Genomic DNA, 13058 nt, shown 5'->3' on the forward strand with positions numbered 1-13058 from the left:
AAACTCCTATATGCGTGGGAATTAAGATAAGCTAAGTATGTACGCAACAAGTGGCAGAACGACCATGAGAAGTAATAGCTTACGTTTAAGGAAAGCTGAGAAGGAATGGAAGAAATTATTCGATAAATGATCCATAGTTAGTTATGTTATGAACACACTTAAGGTTTCAGAGCATTATCCATGCAGTATATATGTTGACAATTATACATCCATAGAAGACTCTGGTATAAGTTAAAAGAAAGAATTGAGTCCAAGTCATAGACAAAGGATTGAATTGTTAGATGATTGTATCATGGATATTCCATAGCGCCCCTGAAAGGCTAAAGTAATAACTAATACCATGAGCCACAAATCGGAAGATAACTTAAGCCTACATAAAGGTTGATCAGGGGGAGGAAGAAACAAAAGAGTTACATCAACTAAGTAAATCAGGACTCTGATTATTGGACCCAGTAAATTATAGACATTATGATTGAGAACATTGCAGAATCACTCTTAATATCAGAGGTACAAGAGAGAAGTACAATAGCCATATTTTATAACGGCTCTACGATAAAGCCAATTAGAAAAGTACCAGCCTCATAAGAAGTCAGTATGAAGCTCCCACCAGGTTGTGTATGCACCAGAGTTGCAAGTATTATAATAGATCTTCAAGTTATTGACGTGAATTATACCTATGTGGAAGGGAGGTCATGAAAGAGATAGAAGATACGATGCAAGATTTTAAAGTAGTAAGGTAAAGGTGAACAACGTACGAGATACTCAAATACAGAAGGTTGTGAATAGTCCATACCTCGGATAGAGGGCTAGAAGCGCTGGGATTCAGTATCTAGGAATGATAGAGACGTCATTGGTGGCATATCTTCCAGCCTATGGTTTCTAGGTATCGAGAGGCCTAGTCAAGAGAGTAAAGAAGAGTTAGAGACGATGTGATGTCTCATTTGATGTTCCAGAATAACACAAGGAAATTTATGGTGCAAGCAAGTTGAAGGAAAGTTGCGAGTAATATAAATAGATATGTGTAGGTCGCAAGCTAAAGTATGGTAAAGCGACAAGGTTTTAGGAAGACATGAGTAAGGATAAGAATAGGCAAGTGAGAAGGTGACGAGAAGGGATAAGTCCTCTGGATTAAGCCCATGAGAACAAGAATTATAGAAAGCTCAGTATAGCCTGAATATACTCAAAGGAGTCTAAGACTAGTAGAATTTAAAAGAGATGGAATGTTGCCCCGGTAATAGAAAAAAGGTGTAATTGTGAAAGATAAAGGATGACGTTTGGGCCTTCGATTAAGTAATGATTTGACGAAAGAGAAAATGGATATCTTGAATTATACAGGATGAAAATACCCACGTAAAGTGAATCACATTGGGATGCTATGAAATATGATTATGGAAGTATAGTATCGCCCTAGGTGGATCAGGAAAATCACTTCAAATGTTCCACGATGCAACGTAAGCCCTAGTGGCAACGTATTACGTAAGAAAATTCAAGTTATCAGTGGTGGATTGTAGATCAACACTGAGGTGAATCAATAATAGATAGATAAAAGTTACAAAGTATGAGATGAGATTGGGCCATCAGTCTTAAGACGAACAGTAATGAAGAAGCGTTAATTGACATAGATTTATACATATGGGGTAAGCAACGAACGTAACCAGGAGTTTGGTAGCAGACCTCAGTAACGATAAATTGAGGTAAGAGTTATGGTATATTATGACCTACTTAGATGCAGTAAAGTCATGCGGATAGATAACCGGGCCTATGAAATAAGATATAGCAATATCCGTAAGTCCAATAAAGTACCGAGCGAAGAACTTCAGTATACCTATAGATGCCTAGAGGGACATCTTATTAAGCTATGTATATGTTCACAAAATAAGGCCTAGTGATTGGCTAAAAGCTGGAAGAAAAAGGAGAGAAGTGTCACATAGGCGCACTTACAAAGTTAGAGTCGTACAGGCTGCATAATAAAAGATAGCAACAGTTACAAGATTGGAAGGATTTCGACCACGAATCGTGGTGTGAGAAAGAGGCCTAAAAGGGGGAATGCCCTGGCCTTTGGGATTCGTTCACAGAACAATTGTCTAGATGGCAAGAGGAGTACTAAAGTATTCGCAAGAGCTATGGGTTATGAGAATGATAAGTGCATCAGTCAACATTCGAGGACGAATGTTCCAAAGAAGGGAATAATGTTACACCCCATATTTGTTTTTGTACGGGAAAGTACGCCATAAATAAATTGATGAAAGCTCGGAAATGAGATGTTACATTCCGTATTTTCATACGTGTTAAAGTTTCGTCGTAAGTTAATCGACGTATGTTCGGGAATGAAATTTATTTTGGGATTATAAGTATTATTCTATTTCAAACAAGTGATAAGTAAATTCGTGAAGGTGAGAGGGTAAGCAAATCGAAGGAAATGAGTTTTCATCGAAGTTTGATATTTTGAGAAAATATACGGTCCGAACTATAATACCCGATATTTATGGACTAGTGCCACACAAGGTACCACATGACCATGATTGTAGGGTACATAAAGTGTGTCAAGCGAGTATTATTCTAAGTAATTTGAGATAATTCTTAATTATGTAGGTAATTAGTTAAATATTGGATTAGTGGTGAATTAATAAGCTGATTAAGGAGTAAATATATGGTTAATTAAGGTCTTTCGATAAAGACAAAGGAATCAAACGTGGCAGCAATACCTTATCCAAATTATGACTCTTACATTATGAGTGAAAAGGTGGCATATTTGAGTAACAAGTGGCTTAGTCATACCATTTCAAGCCTAACACCTCTCTAATTCAAAAGAAGGGTCTTATATCAAAGTAGGCAACGGACAAGAATTCAAGAATTCAAGAATTGAAGAATTCAAGCAAAATACCTTATTATCTTAGCAATGTGAAGCTGCTTCAATCTTTCATACAAAAACTATGTAATGTTATTGCAATGGGATTTTGCGATTCTAAGGGAGTACGGTGCAATCTTTCTCAAAGAATATCATACGGATTTTCCCCTACTTCGATCCGCCGTTATGTGATTTGTCACAATTGACATGTGTTAGATGGATTGTCAAGAGAACCGACTCAGGTATGTAAAGGCTAAGCCCTTCCTTCATTTTGGCATGATCTCGTAATTACATGTGTTTGATAACGAGGCATAAAGCGAAGTTCATACTCCCGAATTTATATACATTATCCTAGTCCCATAAATTACAGTATTAATGGACTTCATATTTAATTGAATATTGTCTTCTTCCAGTCAAGAGAGTAGAGGGCCTATATATACAGTATTACAGTTTTTTCATTAACATCGAGCTATAATCGATGGGCAGGCCCCTATTGGGCAACCTCTGATTAGATAGTAGGTCCTATACCGAGCCTATTGTGGCCTAGCGCCTATGAGCGAGCCTAGTTGGCCGAGATACAGAGCCTAGTATGGCCGAGCGCCAATGAGCGAGCCTACTATGGCAGAACAGTTATATATATACCAAGCCTTATAAGGCCGGACAAGTAGTTTACTTACTATATTGAGAGAGTTGAGTCAGTATCGGCAGGTGAGTATATCTTCGGATTATCTTTGACTCCCAGTTTCTTTCAGTTATTATATTATCAGTTCAGTTTCAGCTTTTAGTATATTGCCTTACATACTCGGCACATTATTTCGTACTGACATCCCTTTTCTAGGGGTGCTGCATTTCATGCGTGCAGGTTCAGACAGATAGATGGGTAGATCTCCTCATTAGGTGTTGCTCGAGTTCAGCTTGATCGGTAAGCTCCATGCCCTTCGGAGTTGCCGGGTCTAGAGCTTTATGTATATCTTGTGTATATATGTATATATGCTATGAGTAGGTCAGGGTCCTGTTCCGATCACAGTATATCCATCAGTAGAGGCTTGTAGACGTATCTTGTCAGTTAGTGTAGTATGTTGGGCTTGTAGGCCTATTATGTCACGAACCAAACTGACCCTGTCATGATGGCACCTATCGTGGTACTAGGCAAGCCGACATTTCCAAGATTCTTTCAAAATTTAACATAAGTGAATTAAGACATTTAAAATATCCGGAGTGTTTCATAAATACGGGGTAAAGCCCAAATATAAACATAAGTGTGAATAAAATAGCCCGACATCGGGGTGTCACTAAGTCATGAGCATCTAGATAACCAAACTAATACAACCAGTGTCTAACTATCAATAAAAGATGGAAAGAAATATAAAGGAGAGACAAGGCCCCGCGGACGCTGGCAGCTACCTCATAGTCTCCGGTGCTCGATCCTCTCGAACTCAATGACCTCCGTAATCAAACACACCTGGATCTGCACATGAAGTGCAGGATGTAGCATGAGTACAACCAACTCAGCAAGTAACAAAAATAAATAAGGAACTGAGAAGCAGTGACGAGCTATACAATACAGTTCATTTTAAAAGTTTTCAGCAAAGAGTGAACGCGCTTTCAAATCCTGTGGTATAAGTTAAAACAGTTTGCGCTCATGTAAGACAGATATGAATCTTCCAGAAATTTCACAACAACAACAGATAACAACCAAGTGAAACAATAAATAAAGCAAGTATAACCTCTCAAGGCAGCAGTCACTCAACCCATCTCAACCTCACACTCTCGGCTCTCAGCCCTCAATACACACTCTCAATAGGTACCTGTGCTCACTGGGGGTGTTCAGACTCATGAGGGGCTCCTATAGCCCAAGCGCTATAAGCACGGACAACTCACGTGCTGCATGGACAACTCACGTGCTGCATGGACAACTCACGTGCTAAAATATCATATCTGGATCAGCACAGACAACTCACGTGCTGCACGGACAACTCATGTGCCATAGTATAAACATAAGGATCCGCACGGACAACTCTCGTGCTGCACGAACAACTCACATTCCATAGAACAATACCTCACAACCAGGCCTTCGGCCTTACTCAGTCATGAACCTCTCTAGTCTCAAAGCTCTCAATAAAGAAAGGGAAAGCAATCCAAATCAAAGTGTTACAGTATATCATCAGGGAAAAATAAATAACAGAGACTGAGGTAAACATGTACAAGAATCACTATGACTGAGTATAACTACCATGAACGGAATATAGCCTAAGCATGACTTCTAACATGAAAGGCAGTCAAGTTCTAGTAAAAATAGGAATGCACATAAACACAAATAAAGGCTATTAGACTTCACAGTCTCCCGGGACGGACCAAGTCTCAATCCCCCATGGTGTACAACCACACGCTCATCACCTAGCATGGGTGCCACCCCATAACAGTCACATTATACCAAACTCCGGGTTTCATACCCTCAAAACCAGATTTAAAACTGTTACTTACCTCAACAACGTAGAACTCCTACTCCGGAATGCTCTTACCCCTCGATTTGGTCTCCAAATGCTCCGAATCTATTCACAATCAGTAAAATACCATCCCTATATGCTAATGGAATGAATTCCACAAGAAATAGTATCAAATTAACCCAAAACACGAAATTGGCTCAACCCGGCCCCCGAGCCCACGTCTCAAAATCCGACAAAATTTACAAAACTAGGAAGCTCATTCACTCACGAGTCCATACATACGAAATTTATCAAAATCCGACATTGTTTGGTCCCTCAAATACTTAAATTAAACTCTCCAAAATCCCAAGCCCTAGCCCCTCATTATCACTAATTACATGATTAAACAACGGGAAATCACCATACATACTAGTATTAGGGCTCAAGCAACTTACCTCACTGATAGCCCTTGAATCACCCTTCAAACATCACTCCAAAAGCTCCAAAAACTGACTTGAAAATAGTGGAAATGAACTAAATTCGTGAAGGGTTCTATTTATGGTTTCTGCCCAGGTTCTTTGCACCTGCGGACAATTTCTCGCTTCTGTGCCACCGCACTTGCGGTCCAAACAATCGCACCTGCATAAGTCACTTAAACGCCCAGACTCCGCACCTGCGCTCCATTTCCGCATCTGCGACCACACAAGTGCGGAAAATACCTCGCACCTGCGACCACTGCTTGACTTCATCACTTCCGCTTCTACGTCACCTATCCGCATCTGCGGACTCGCAGATGCGACCTATCATACGCACCTGCGGACCCAGTCTACCACGACATTGTCCGCACCTGCGATCTCTTGTGCGTTTCTGCGGCCTCGCAGGTGTGGGAACTTCATCGCACCTGCGCATTCTGCCCAACCCCTCCAACCTCGCATCTGCGATAGCCCGCTCGCTTTTGCGAGCTCGCACCTGCGATGAGACATCCGCAGGTGCGATTATGACAGATGAGTTCCAACTTCAGCAATTCTCCAATATCCAAACTTGTTCCGTTAATCACCCGAAATCTCCCCGAGGCCCTCGGGACCTCAGCCAAAAATACCAATAAGTCATATATCAACATACAAACTTAGTCGAACCTTTGAATCACTCAAAAAAAATCAAATCACCAAATTACCCTCGGATTAAAGCATAAGAACTTCTGAACTTTCAAATTCGACGTCCGATGCCGAAACTAACAAAAACATGTCTGAATGACCTCAAATTTTGTACACACGTCACAAATGACACTACGAACCTACTCCAACTTCTGGAATTCCATTCTGACCCCGATATCAAATTTTCCACTGCCGACCAAAAATTGCCAAATTTACAATTTTGCCAATTCAAGCCTAATTCTACTCCGGACCTCCAAATCACATTCCGGACGCGCTCCTAAGTCCAAAATCACCTAACGAAGTTAATGGAACCATCAGAATTAAATTCTGAGATCTTTTACACATAGGTCAACATACGGTTGAGTTTTCCAACTTAAGCTTTTACTTTAGAGACTAAGTGTCGCATTCCACTCCGAAATCACTCTGGACCCGAACTAACCAACCCGGTATATCATAATATAACTTAAAAGCATAAAGGAAGCAGAAATGGGGGAAACAGGGTTATAACTCTTGAAACTACCGGCCGGGTCGTTACATCCTCCCCTTCTTAAATAACCGTTCGTCCTTGAACGGGTCTAGAAACATACCTGGAGTCTCGAATAGGCGTGGATATCTGCACTGAGCCAAAACTCACACTTGGAGACCTGGAGACTTGGAGATCACGCAAGCCAATACCCGATTAGGCTCTGAAATGCCCAATCTCACAAGCTTGCCCGCTAAGGCCTGAACATCCAATGCCAAATGTCTCTCTGCTATTGGAAGAAATGCTAAACTCCCCAAACTCTCCGCTCGGTGACTCAAAGCATCAGCCACCACATTGGCCTTCCCCGAATGGTACAGAATAGTGATATCATAGTCCTTAAGAAGCTCCAACCATCTCCGTTGACGCAAATTAAGATCCTTCTGCTTGAACAGATGCTGTAGACTCCGGTGATCAGTATAGATCTCACAATGAACCCGATACAAATAATGATGCAAAATCTTCAAGGCGTGAACAATGGCTGCTAACTCAAAATCATGGATAGGATAGTTCTTCTCATGGGTCTTCAACTGGCGTGAGGCATAGGCAATCACCCTACCCTCATGCATCAAAACACAACCAATGCCTATTCTCGAGGCATCACAATACACGGTGTAAGAACCTAAAGTTGATGGTAGAACTAACACTCGAGCTGTGGTCAAAGCAGTCTTAAGCTTCTGAAAGCTCTCCTCACACTCATCCGACCACCTGAATAGAGCACCCTTTTGGGTCAATTTGGTCAAGGGCGATGCAATAGATTTAAATCCCTCCACAAAGCGACGGTAATAACCCGCCAAACTAAGGAAGCTCCTAATCTACATGGCTGAGAATGGTCTAGGCCAACTCTGCACCGCCTCTATCTTCTTCGGGTACACCTGAATACCCTCATTGGACACCACATGTCCCAAGCATGCTACTGCACTGAGCCAAAACTCACACTTGGAGAACTTTGCATAAAGCTTCTCCTTCCTCAATCTCTGTAATACAATCCTCAAATGCTAAGCATGCTCCTCCTGGCTACGAGAGTACACCAAGATGTCATCAATGAATACAATAATGAATGAGTCCACATAGGGCTGGAATACACTGTTCATCAAATGCATGAACGCTGCTGGGGCATTGGTCAGCCCAAAAGACATCACTAAGAACTCATAATGGCCATATCGGGTCCTGAAAGTTGTCTTAAGAATATCTGAATCCTGAATCTTTAGCTGGTGATAACCGGACCTCAAAACAATCTTGGAGAACACCCTCGCTCCCTGAAGCTGGTCGAATAAATTATCAATACGAGGCAACGGATACTTGTTCTTGACTGTGACCTTGTTCAATTGCCTGTAATCAATACACATTCTCATGGAACCATCCTTCTTCTTCACAAATAGAACCGGTGTACCCCAAGGTGACACACTAGGCCGAATAAACCCCTTATCAAAGAGTTCCTGAAGCTGTTCTTTCAACTCCGCCGGTGCCATACGATACGGTGGAATAGAAATGGGCTGAGTGCCCGGCACCAAATTGATACCGAAGTCAATATCCCTGTCAAGCGGTATGCCCGGCAGGTCTGCAAGAAACACATCCGAAAAATCACGTACCACTGGAATAGAATCAATGACAGGAGTCTCTACACTAACATCCCTCACAAAAGCCAAATAAGATAGGAAACCCTTCTCAACCATACGCTGAGCCTTCAAATATGAAATCACCCTACTTGGTACATAATCTACGGAACTGCTCCACTGAACCCTCGGAAGTCCCAGCACAGCCAACGTCACCGTCTTAGTGTGACAATCTAGAACAACATGACATGGAGATAACCAATCCATACCCAATATCACATCAAAGTCAACCATACTGAGCAGCAAAAGGTCCACTTGGGTCTCTAGACCCCCAATAATCACCACACATGACCGATATACGCGGTCCACAACAATAGTATCGCCCACAGGAGTAGATACATGAACAGATGAATCTAAAGACTCACGAGGCATATCCAGAAGATGGGCGAAATACGAGGAAACATCTGAATACGTTGAACCAGGGTCAGATAACACGGAGGCATCTTTGTGACAAACTGAGACGATACCTGTAATCACAGCATCTGAAGCAATAGCATTTGGTCTAGAAGGAAGGTCATAGAAACATGCCTGGCCACCCCCTGATCTGCCTCCCCCTCTAGGGCGACCCCTAGCTGACTGGGCTCCGCCCCTTACTGGCTGAGCTCCACCCCTAGCTGACTGGGCGAGTGCTGGAGGAACTGGTGCTGGTGCTATCGGCCGAGTAGTCCGCTGTGGATTCCCACACAATAGCCTAGGGCAATCTCTCATAATGTGACCAAAATCTCCGCACTCGAAACAACCCCTCCTCTGACGAAACTGCTGCTCCTGATGCCCAAAAGAACTACCCGAGGATAACTAAGCGGGCGGGGTATGATGAGAACTCTGCACTGGTAGTGCACCGAATGATGACTGGCCTTGCTGATGACTGTGAGAACCATGGCCAGATGATGCACCATGGTGAAATGGCCGAGCCGTCTGAGCCTGTCTGAAATGATGACCTCTATCGTGCTGGAACTGACCCCAAAAAAGAGCACCGCTGAATTCTCCCTGACCACGAGATCACTTGGCCTCCCTCTCAACCCTTTCCTGACCGCGAACCATCTCAATCTGCCGAGCAATGTCGACAACCTCATCAAAGGTAGCACCAGACACCCTCTCTTTGGTCATGAGCAACCGTAGCTGAAAAGTGAGACCATCTATAAACCTCATGATTCTCTCCCTGTTTGTGGGAACCAACCAGATAGTGTGACGGGCCAACTCCGAGAATCGCATCTCAGACTGTGTCACCGACAAGTCGCTCTGGCGAAGCTGCCCAAACTGTCTGCGCAGCTCCTCTCTGCGGTACTGAGGCACAAACTTCTCCAAAAAGACCACGGAGAACTGCTGCCAAGTAAGGGGTGCTACAGCAACATGCCTATGCCTCTCGTAAGTCTCTCACCATCTGAGTGCAGCCCGAGAAAACTGAAAGGTAGTGAATGAGACCCCACAAGTCTCCAGAATACCAGCAGTACGGAGTATCCTCTGACACCTGTCCAAGAAGTCCTGAGCATCCTCTCTCTCTGTGCCACTGAAAGGTGGTAGCTGGAGTCTCTCAAACCTGTCCAACCTATGCTGATCATCCTCAGACATAGCAGGAACCATATAATCCTGTGCAGCTGTAACCGGCTGGGCTGTTGGTGCCTCCAGTGTCTAAAGTCCCTGAACAAACTGCTCGGGTGTGCGAGCGACGGGAGTTTGAGTGCCTCCCCCAGCCTGAGAAGTGGCTGCGGCCGTCAAGATAGAGACCGCCTGAGCAAGGCCAGTACATGCTGTCAGAATCTGAGCTAGGGCCTCCTGAAGGCCTGGAATCACAATAGGCACAGGTGGTTCCTGAGCTGGTGCATCAACAACTGGAACCTAGTCTTGATCTGGGACAACTGGTGGATCTGCAGGTACTGCCCCAACTGCTGTACGGGTTGCACCTCTGCCCCTACCACGGCCTCTACTGCGGCCTCGACCTCTCGTGGCCCTGGCTGGCGGTACTGGTGGCTGGCCCTCCTGACCATTAGCACGAGTCCTCACCATCTGTGAGAGAATGAAACAAAAGATGTTTAGTTACTAGAATCAACAGATTCGTGCGACAAGAATTCAAGAATGTGAAGTTTCCTAAAGGTTCTGTAGTCTCTCGAAGATAAGTACAGACATCTCCGTACCGATCTGCAAGACTCTACTAAACCCGCTCATGACTCGTGAGACCTATGTAACCTAGTCTCTGACCAACCTGTCACGATCCAAACTAACCCTATCGTGGTGGCGCCTATCGTGGTACTAGGCAAGCCGACCTTTCCAAGACTCTTTCAAAATTTAACACAAGTGAATTAAGACATTTAAAATAACCAGAGTTTTTCATAAATATGGGGTAAAGCCCAAATAAAAACATTAGTGCAGAAAAAATAGCCCGACATCGGGGTGTCACTAAGTCATGAGCATCTAGATAACCAAACTAATACAACCAGTGTCTAAGTATCAATACAAGATGGAAAGAAATATATAGAAGGAGAGATAAAACCCTGCGGAAGCTGGCATCTACCTCGCAGTCTCCGGTACTCGATCCTCCCAAACTCAACGACCTCCGTAATCAAATACACCTGGATCTGCACATGGAGTACAGGGTGTAGCATGAGTATAACCAACTCAGCAAGTAACAAAAATAAATAAGGAACTGAGAAGCAGTGACGAGCTATACAGTACAGTTCATTTTAAAAGTTTTCAGCAAAGAGTGAACGTGATTTCAAATCCTATGGTATAAGTCAAAACAGTTCGCGCTCATGTAAGACAGATATGAGTCTTCCAGAAATTTCACAACAACAACAGATAACAACCAAGTGCAACAATAAATAAAGCATGTACAGCCTCTCAAGGTAATATCATATCTGGATCCGCACGGATAACTCACCTACTGCACGGACAACTCACGTGCCATAGTATAAACATAAGGATCCGCACGAACAACTCACGTGCTACACAGACAATTCACGCCATAGAACAAGACCTCACAACTAGGCCTTTGGCCTTACTCAGTCATGAACCTCTCTAGTCTCATAGATCTCAATAAATAAAAGGAAAGCAGCCCAAATCAAAGTGTTACAGTATATCATCAGGGAAAAACAAATAATAGAGACTGAGGTAAACATGTACAAGAATCACTATGATTGAGTATAACTACCACGAATGGAATATAGCCTAAGTATGACTTCTAACATGAAAGGCAGTCAAGTTATAGTAAAAACAGGAATACACATAAACACAAATAAAGGCTATTAGACTTCACAGTCTCCCGGGATGGACCAAGTCTCAATCCCCCACGGTGTACAGCTACACGCCCGTAACCTAGCATGGGTGCCACCCCCTAACAGTCACATTATACCAAACTCCGGGTTTCATACCCCCAAAACCAGATTTAAAACTGTTACTTACCTCAACAGTGTAGAACTCCTATTCCGGAATGCTCTTGCCCCTCGATTCGGTCTCCAAATGCTCTGAATCTAGTCAGAATCAGTACAATACCATCACTATACGCTAATGGAATGAATTCCACAAGAAAAACTATCAAATTATCCTAAAACCCAAAATTGGCTCAACCCAGCCCCCGGGTCCACATCTCAAAATCCGACAAAATTTACAAAACTAGGAAGCTCATTCACTCACGAGTCCATACATACAAAATTTATCAAATCCTTAAATTAACCTCTCCAAAATCCCAAGCCCTAACCCCTCATTTTCACTAATTACATGATTAAACAATGGGAAATCACCATACATACGAGTATAAGGGCTCAAGCAACTTACCTCACTGATAGCCCTTGAATCACCCTTCAAATATCACTCCAAAAACTCCAAAAACCGACTTTAAAATGGTGAAAATGAACTAAATTCGCGAAGGGTTCTATTTATGGTTTCTGCCCAGGTTTTTCGCACTTGTGAACAATTTCTCGCTTCTGCGCCACCGCACCTGCGGTTCAAACAACCGCACCTATGTAAGTCACTTAAACGCCCAGACTCCTCACCTGTGCTCCATTTCAGCATCTGTGACCACGCAGGTGCGGAAAATACCTCGCACCTGCGGCCACTGCCTGACTTCCTCACTTCCGCTTCTGCGTCACCTATCCGCATCTGCGGACTCGTAGATGCGACCTATCCTACGCACCTGCGGACCCTGTCTACCTCGACATTGTCCGCACCTGCGATCTCTTGTGCATTTCTGCGGCCTCGCAGGTGTGGGAACTTCATCGCACCTGTGCCTTCTGCCCAGCCTCTCCAACCTCACATCTGCGATATCCCGCTCGCTTGATGCGGGCTCGCACGTGCGATGAGACATCCGTAGGTGCGATTATGACAGCTGAGTTCCATCTTCAGCAATGCTCCAATATCCAAACTTGTTCCGTTAATCACCTGAAATCGCCCCGAGGCCCTCGGGACCTCAGCCAAAAATACCAATAGGTTATATATCAACATACAAACTTAGTCGAACCTTTGAATCACTCAACACAACATCAAATCACCAAATTACCCTCG

This window comes from Nicotiana tomentosiformis, chromosome 5 (assembly GCF_000390325.3).
Source record: "Nicotiana tomentosiformis chromosome 5, ASM39032v3, whole genome shotgun sequence".
NCBI lineage: Eukaryota > Viridiplantae > Streptophyta > Magnoliopsida > Solanales > Solanaceae > Nicotiana > Nicotiana tomentosiformis.